The sequence below is a fragment of the Brassica oleracea genome, chromosome C4, assembly GCF_000695525.1.
Source record: "Brassica oleracea var. oleracea cultivar TO1000 chromosome C4, BOL, whole genome shotgun sequence".
Classification (NCBI taxonomy): Eukaryota; Viridiplantae; Streptophyta; class Magnoliopsida; order Brassicales; family Brassicaceae; genus Brassica; species Brassica oleracea.
Window position 1 is genome coordinate 9,955,085 of NC_027751.1, and position 9,890 is coordinate 9,964,974.

Consider the following 9,890-nt stretch of genomic DNA (forward strand, 5'->3'; position numbering starts at 1 on the left):
GTGTATCACATAAAATGAAGAGTAATAATATATATATTTTTTTTAAATAAACTTTTGAACCATGTTTTTAACTGGATGATTAATTGTATTATTAGGGGGTTCATCATGAAAAGATTATATATATTTTATTAAGTCAGGTATGTAGTTCGTTTTAATCAAGAAGTATAAACAATAAAGAATTAAATAATATATATGGACGGGTTGCATGCTTAGGAATACACACGAGGGACCAAGTTCCAAGAAATAATAATTAGTTAATGAATAGTTCTAACAATTTTGTTTAAGTAGATTTTTCAAAATAATTCCCTTTAAACAGTAAATAGATACAATTCTTGGATCATATCGAGCAGAAAACCTAATTTTTGGATCTGATTTGTAAAGAAATCATTAATGTGGATCATAGCCCATCGGCTTTTCCTTAAGCGCCCATGTAGAACAAGTCTACGGTTCGATATCCCTAACTGCGTTTTTGGATTTTTTTATTTCTTTAATAAACCTAAAAAGACAATAATGTCCTCGTCTTCTTCATTGGCTATGTCGAGCAGAAACCCTAATTTTCGAATCTGATTTTTTTTTTTACAATTCTTATCTGATTTTACTCGTTTTCTTAGGTTTTCTCTCATTAATAATAGATTTTGAACTTAAGACATAATTTTAAACATGTAAATAAAAAAAAAGTTGATTTTTTTTGGTAAGAAATCCGTTTTTGGTCCATTTAGTGCAAAACATCACAGTTCCTTACCGATTAGCGTTTGTACGGCGAGTTAACGTCCAAATCGGCCGAATTTTAGAACCTGGGCATTATCAACTTGATGGTGGCCTTCTGTGATTAAAAATGATTGCCGTAAAACTTACGTACCATTAGTTGTAACCATTAACTTTTTTTTATTAGTCAAGCATATATGGTATACCTTTTTTGTCTACCGGGTTATGTTGTATAATAAATAAGATTGACAAAACCATTAAATTTGATATGTGTATCAAATTACCTTGTATTGTTAAATAAATATTAAGTAAGACCAAAATATAATAAAAGAAAAGAGTCCAAACAACTTTCATAGGTAGATTTTTTTAGGACTCATTCCCTTTTAATAGTATTGATATATTAAAGGAGAAACATTGTAATAAATGCGTTCACATTAAACTGGACACATGTCACGTGTAGAAGCGTTGTAATAAATGCGTTCACACTAAAATGGACACATGTCACATGTAGAGAGCTTCTCAGCCAAACATTATAATAAATACGTTCATACTATGTACTTTACATTTTTTAATATAAAACTCACATGCATGATTCTTCTTTACGTTATTTTTACTGTTTACGAATAGAACTGGGAAATTTTTTCATAAATTTTGATTCGATTCGTTATCCGTTTTGATTCGAACCGAAAAATCCGGATATACGTTACGCAAATCAAATATTAAAATGCAATATCCGTAAAAAAATAGAAGTAAATCAAAAATATCAATATTTATAGGAACGAATATCCAATTTTATCTGTTACATGCATATATATATATATATACATATATTTAAAGAATTATATATAAGTTATATATTATAGTTTATATAAATTTTACAATATTTTTTTTTAAAAATAATTTCATTTTAAGAATTTTATTTTTCATGTATTATTTTGAAAAAAAATTGTCATTTAATATTAATTAACAGTATCTTTATATATTTATCAACTATCTTTATATACTTTTACATACATATACATGTGCACATTGACGTGAGCACCGTATAACTAAGTATTTACCACAACTGAAATATCTATTTTTTTGAAAGTTAAAATATTCTTTTTCTTAATGTTTCTCTCATTATCGACCAAATTGTAGTAAAATGATTTGTCTTAATAATTTTTTTTTCTTTTTTAAACTATTATCCGTTTAGAAACTATAATATGAAACCATTGGTTCGACATCACGACTATCTAAGATTCATAACATGAAAACAAACAAATAATAGTAATTTTTGATTATCACAGGAAAACAAAAAACAAAAAATCAAACATTTTAACCGAACAAACCAAATAAATATTTATTTAAAATGATAGTTATATTTTAGGAGATTAAAAACCAAAAAAACAACATAAAACCGAACCGATATCCAGATTAAACAGATTAATGTCTTCTTATTAAAAAATAACGAAGCTAATAATCACATTCCGCGCAAGGCGCGGGTTATTACCTAGTCTAATACTATAAAATAGGCATTTTTCTCTCCATAAGGCGAAACATGACACTTACTTGCTGCGGTTTTGAAATAGCTTCTGCGTGTTGAGTTTAAAGTGTGGGCTTCATTGACTGCTGAGTAATATGCTGGCCTTCTATTGTTTTCCTTCATTTGGTCCACATGTTCTTCGGGCTTTGCTGTTTCTGGCTGGTGGCTCTTTACAGCCAGACCTGTGTCTCTTCACTACTCTCTACCTCCGGCTGTTGCCAATGTAACGTCTGTAGTTATTGTCTGTCGGCGACATTAATGTCTACTTCACTGCTCCTCCCACTCTCTCCAATTGAATCGACCATAACACCTAATTAATCAGACCAATAAAATTGGAGCCATCAGCTATCTTTAATTTTTTTTATCAATCCTGGAGAGTCAAACCGTTCAACATTCCATCCATATCTACTCTTAGATTTTCGTGAGTCCTCTCTTTATTTATTCGCATATGACGATATATGTATTTCCAGTCACAATAGACATATCACTAATAATAATAATTGAAGAAGATGGTTTTGTGTGAGAACATCTACATGATTGTCGACCTCATCAATCTCTGAGAGACTCAGTATCTAGGAGATTTAGATATTGGTTGAGAGATTACGCTGCCACGACTTTATTTGACGACTCATCTTTCTTATCCCCTCTCTGCTTGATTTCTCGAACAGGCGCATCAGGGGATGGGTTCACTAATTGTCGTCTCACTGATATAGGATTTGGTCCTCTTAGATATTTTTCTCATATTTTCAGAAGCTTGAAAGAGATCTCAAAACGTGGTCATCCATGGCAAGCACCAAAGTCCAGTGGATTATGATCCAGCTAATTGTACGTTTCCTAGGATATTTTCTCTTTCATCTATTTGTTGGTATTACTTTATCTGTATTCTTTTATTGAATTTTCGGCTCCATAACTTGAATTGTACGTTTCTTCAAAATGTAAGCTCCAAAACAATGGATTTGAAAATGTTTTAACTTATCAGTGCCTTTTCTGATTCGTTTGGTTTTTCACTTTTTTATATTTGTCATGCAGAAAGCTCGGACTCAAATTTGGCTATTTGAACAAAAATATCTGGGCACAGAAGAAATATTAATATTGTAAGTCATTTTATCTTTTCTTGCATTACGCATTGTTTAGCTACCAATCTGTTGCTAACCAGTACCATAAGCATGTACTTAGTTTCATTGGTAGAGCAAGTGTGAATACTTAAACATTGTTGTTGAAATATGCTTTGAATCTGTGAGTTGACAAAGATCGGGCGATCCAGACGTCATGGATCGGGCGATCCAGACGTCATGGATCGGGTGATCCCTGGCAGAGAACGGGTGTTCCCTAATACCTGGAACGGGCGCTCTGCGACATGGAGTGGGCGTCCCCTGCAGCGTGGAGCGGGCGCTCCTTGCTAAAATCCGAGAAATATAGAAAGTTTCATTAAACACTTTCTTATATATACCTTTAGGGTTTTACTCTATTTTGTAGCACGAAGTGTGTTCTGAAAACTCGCCTCCATCAATAATAATACTCTCTTTGCCCATGGACTTAGCTGTTAAGGGTGGACCACGTTAAATCTCTGTGTCTTTCTTTATCGTTTATCAATATGTTAATCTGTATCTTCTCACATCCGTCAAAACAAACTGGTATCCAAGCTTCGGGTTGAATCTGGCGAGAAGATGTCTAAGATGAACATGAAGATCGACAAGTTTACTAGAAGGAACAGTTTCAGTCTCTGGAAAATCAAGATGAAGGTGTTGCTGAAGCAACAAGGTCTTTGGGCACCTTTGTCAGGGAAGAAAGTTGAACCTGCTACTGCAGAGATGGAGGTTGCTGAAGAGAAGGCATATTCAACAATTTTGTTGTGTCTGGCAGATGAGATCATCATCAAAGTTTCTGGTGTTGATGCTACAGCTAATTTGTGGTTGAAGTTAGAGAGTCTATACATGACGAAATCTCTGACTAAGAAGCTACTTCTAAAACATCGTCTTTTCGCTCTGAGGATGCAGGAAGGTACACAGCTTCAGGATCATCTTGACAGTCTAAATTCCATTATGTTGGATCTGAGGAATATTGACGCTAAGGTGGAGGATGAGGATGCGGCACTGATTTTGTTGGTATCACTACCAAACTCCTATGAGAACTTTGTTACTCATTCATAGGGAGTAAGGATACAATGAGTTTGGAGGAAGTCAGGTCGGCACTTCATAGAAGGAGTTGCGACACAAGGCATCAGGTTCTGGTACAGACGACCAAGCTTCTGGGCTGTTTGTAGGTGGTGGAAAGAACTTTGGAAAAAGGCAAAAGGTCGAAAGACAAAAATTCGTTTTCAAGCGGACCTAAACCAACTGATATTTGCAATTACTGCAAAGAGAAAGGGCATTGGAAATCAGATTGTCCTAAGAAGAAGAAGCAAGCTGGTTCCGCTGCTGTAGCCGAGAATGAAACTAAGTCTGATAATGATATTGTACTGGTTGCTCATGGAAAAACACATCCTAGAAATGTGTGGGTCCTGGACACATGCGCGTCTTATCATATGTGTCCAAGGAGGGAATGGTTCTCAGAGTATGAGAAAGTGACTGATGGCAAGATCAAGATGGCGAATGACTTTGCTTGCGATATTGCAGGAATCGGTTCTATTAAGCTAAGGACACATGATGGTAGAGTCTGCACGTTGACTGGAGTTAGACATGTTCCATCTATGTCCAAGAACTTGATCTCAATTAGTTTTTTTGGAAAGCAGAGGTTTCAAGTATTCAGGTGAAGATGGAGTTCTGAGTGTCTACAGGGGTTCAGATGTGGTTCTGAAAGGCTTCATTCATTATACTTTGTATTTGCTGGAAGGTTCTACAGTTTCAGTAAATGGTCTGGAATTCTGTTCATCAGAGTTCAGTCAGTTTTGTAAGGATGCATGAGCTACTAAGCATCTTACAGTCAGGGATACACCACAGAAAAATGGTGTAGCAGAGAGAATGAACCATACATTGCTGGAGAGAGCGAGGTGCATGCTTTCAAATGCTAGTTTGGAGAAGAGGTTTTGGACTGAATCAGAGGGGTTTGACAAGCAAGTGGAGCTGCATGAAATCCAGTCGGATTACCCGAGATCGATCGATCCACAGGGAGGGATCGAGCGATCGATGGCAGACGATAAGCCAAAGTCTTTTAATTCTGAAAATCAACTTGTTGGGTCTGAAAAATGCAGTTGTGCTAGAAAGAGACCAAGGAGAGTTGATGTCAGGCCACCAGAGAGATATCAGTTTGAAGATATCGTGGGTCATGCACTACAGGTTGCAGAGGAAGTGGATACTTGCGAGGTGTCTGCTTACAGAGAAGCTATTTCAAGTTATGCGCCTGGGAAATGGTTTGCTGCAATGGAAGATGAGATGGAGTCTCATGAGAAGAATCAGACATTGGATCTGATCACATTACCATCAGGGAGAAGGGATGTTATATGCAAGTGGGTCTTCAAGTTTTGGGATGGAGCATCATCGTCAGCAGGAGAAGTTAAGTATAAAGCTCAGGTTGTTGCAAGAGAGTTCATTCAGAGAGCGGGAGTAGACTCCGATGAGAAATTCTCATCGGTGGTCAGACATACTTCCATCAGAGTGTTACTAATGTTGGTAGCACGTCAGGACTGGAAGCTTGAGAAATTTCATGTGAAGAAAGTGTGTCTTCATGGAGAGCTAGAGAAGGAGATATACATGACTCAGTCAGATGGTTTTCGAGTTCCTGAAAAAGAAGACTATGTATGTAAGCTTCAGAAGTCACTTTGTGGACTTAAGCAGTCTCCTAGACAATGGGACAAGAAGTTGGATAGCTATATGGTCAGTTTGGGCTACGACAAAAGTCCTCATGACTGTTGTATTTAGATGAGCAAGGTGGAGGATGTTTCCTATATCTACCCGGTATTGTATGTAGATGACAAGCTGATAGCTGCCAAGAAGATGTGTGATGTTCAGAAGCTAAAAGTGATGAATTCTGAGTTTGAGATTTTCTGGTACTTTGAGGGTACATCTGATGTTGATCTTGTCTACGGAGACAAGGATCCAAGCCTGGTTATAGGCTATTCTGATTGGTAGTATGCAGAAGATGTGGACAGTAGAAGATCTGTGACTAATTACATATTTACTTTGGGTGGTTCTGTTGTGAGCTGGAAGGCGACTTTGCAGTCGACAGTGATTTTGTCTACTAGTGAGGTAGAGTATATGGTATTGACAGAAGCTGCTACGGAGGCGATATGGTTGAGAGGATTGGTCAGTGATCTTGGTCTTCGTCCTGATTAGGCTACTGGGTTCTGTGATAGCTTGAGTGCTATCTATTTAGCCAAGGATCAGGTTCATCATGAGAGAACCAAGCATATCGATGTAAGATACCATTTTCTGAGAGATGAGAAGAGGATTGAAGAGAAGAAAGTAGGAACAGCTGATAATCCTGCGGATATGTTCACTAAGCCGGTTCCTCACAGAAAGCTCAAGCATTGTCTTGATTTGCTAAACATCTCAAGCTGTTAAATCTGGCCCTAATGGGCATCTGGCCCTGAGGGGCATCTGGCTCAAAGTGAGGGCATCTGATCTGGTCCGACGGACATCGGACATATGAGTTCGACGGAACATCTGAGGCAAAAAGAGAGTCTGGTACATCTGTATTCTGAGCATGAAGAAGTGCGTTCTGGTACATCTGATGATGGAGGATTCAAGTCAACGTGGAGATTTGTTGAAATATGCCTTGAATCTCTGAGTTGGCAAAGAACAGGTGATCCAGACGTCATGGATCGGGTGTTTCCTAATACCTGGCAGAGAACGGGTGTTTCCTAATACCTGGAACAGGCGCTCTGCGACATGGAGTGGGCGTTCCCTGCAGCTTGGAGCGGGCGCTCCTTGCCAAAATCCGAGAAATAGAAAGTTTCGTTAAACACTTTCTTATATATACCTTTTAGGGTTTTACCTTATTCTGTAGCACGAAGTTTATTCTGAAAATTCGCCTCCATCAATAATAATACTCTCTTTGCCTGTGAACGTATCCGTTAGGGTAAACCACGTTAAATCTCTATGTCTTTCTTTATCGTTTATCAATCTGTTAATCTGTATCTTCTCACATCCGTCACAACAATTGTGACTATTTCTCTAATTTAGTCATTCGAAAAGAAAATACAGATCTGAACGAGAGTTTATGATTGAGTAATTGATGTCTCTTGGTTTTTGCAAGTGTTCAAGAGTTGGAGAGATTTTGTGTCATGTTTGTTGCCTTTATTTGGCCTGTCCATTTGCAGATAGATGGATCATAAATACTATGAGACGCAATCAATTATCTCAACGAACTTTTACAAAGGATCAATGATCTTCAAAACGAACTTTAGTGAACTCCACCTGGATCTTTGCCTCCAGCTTCAACAAGTTTCCATCCATTAACACCTGCACCTGATACTCTTTCTTGCCGTGTGAAGGAAGAATGATGTCCCTCATCTTAGCCAGCCCTAAAGGCCAACAAGCAAGAATAAGGCATAAACAAAGCTTCTTGAGTAATTTTCGTTTCATAGGTTAAGACATTTACTCTGCGTTTTTGTTATCTACATGTTGAGGTTAGACTAAGGGAAGGAAGAGAAGTGAACATTCGTGTGTTTTGTTGTCGTTGACCTGGTGTTTTGCTAGCAACCATAAAACCTGAATAATCGTGGATTTGGATGTTCAGCAAGCGGTGATTAGCTGTTCAAACCGGTTTGCCTTGGATGTTGTCCGCGCTGAGCTAAGATTATCTCGCGGTGCCACATCACCTCTTTTTAATATGATTCTCGCCCTTTTTGCTATTGTGATTAATGGGCTTTTTGCTAGGTTTCTAATGATTGAAAAAAAATCCAAGCACCACTGAAATCAAATTGTCTTCTTGGAGGCTACAATCCTCGCCATAAAGAGCCTTCTTACTAGTCAGTTAATCTCATCCTCCACCTAACTAAACCCGAGAAGTATTCTTAGAACAATGATAATAACATACTCTCCTCTAATTAGTATAGCAATTTTTTGTTTTATTTTTTGTTGAGAAAATTGCCAAAACGGAACAAAAAAACAATATAGTTCCCTATGGTATAAAACCATCACTAAGTTGTCCCTATAGTATAATATTAATCCCAAAACTAACCTTTTCTTAATCAAATTAAACATAAATTAAAACCATTTTTAAAAAGTTTAATGTGAAAAGATAAAAAAAATAAGGTAATCCCATAATGTTTTAGAAAGGAAAAAAAATGTAAAAACAATTTTTTTAAAAAAAACACGACACAGATCAAAAATATCCCGTAACCTAATTGCATTTTGTTTCTAAAATCCTCCAAAACTATTCTTTTAAAATCCTCTAAGGTAGAGCTTGATTCCAATAACAGTAGCCTACCCCAATTATCATCAGCCAAAAAAACCTATCATGTGTAGCCAAAAAAACCTATCATGTGCTTACACTAAATTTTCAAACACCACATATTGTATAAATATGCATCATAGAACAAGAGTTTTTGAAAATCACAAGACAAACTATGGAGAAATCATAGATTGATGAAGAAGAAAAGCCAAAATCGTTTTTTTTATATTTTGACAAAGAAAATCGACCAGGACACGTTTTAGGAAATTAGAATATTTTTAAAATATTTTCTTAACTGAAACTTCCTTAATTTTCTGAAAAACTGGTTTTTTATCCGTAGAAGGTTGGTTTTATACCATAGGGACAACTATGTTGTTTTTATGTTCCGTTTTGACAATTTTTCCTTTTTTTGTTTTAGGTATGTCTAAGAAACACGCTTTTAAGTTTTCATACCATCCCCTAAAAAAAGTAGATGAACTTGTTTATTCTTGAATTCGTTTTCTACTAACTCATTTTCCGTAGAAGATGAATTCTACTTTTAGTGGAACGTAATTTTAAAATTTTATTTATCAAGTTTTTTAACCAAAAAAAATATGTGTTTGTGTATATAGGTGTTTTATTAATTGTTTGTATTTTTAATATTTTTTTGGATTCATAAAACTATTTATTTCATTAAATTTCAGAAATGGAATGGATAAAAGGGAAAATAAATAGACAAATATGGTTTTATACCATAGGGACAACTATGTTGTTTTTATGTTCTGTTTTGGCAATTATCCTTTTTTTTGTTTTAGATATGTCTAAGAAACACGCTTTTAAGTTTTCATACCATCCCCTATATATTAATCCTGGAGCATTACAACATATTTTTGTAGCCACCTGTTATCACGAGAATGATTCTTAGAATTGTTAGAAAAATAAGTTGGTCCATATAAACATATACTATGCTTTTTATTAAGCTAACTATCAAATTAATTAATAGTGTACAAAAGAATATTTTTTCTTTCCTTAAATAAAAGTTACGGAATTACCTAATATGGTTAACATATATATGAAAATTAATGATTATGAATAATACATATTTGATAAAAAAAATTGTAACCTCTCTTTTTTTGTTTAAACTAGGGTTGTTCAATATGGCAAAACCGAACCGTACCGAACCGAACCAAACCGAAATAGATAATATGGTTTAGATTTGGTATATACCATACAAACCGAATGGATATGATTTTTAAAAAACCGTAGGATTTGGATATGGTTCGGTATATAACCGATAAAACCGAATAAACCGAATAAAACCGATCAAAAAATAGAAACATGTAAATAT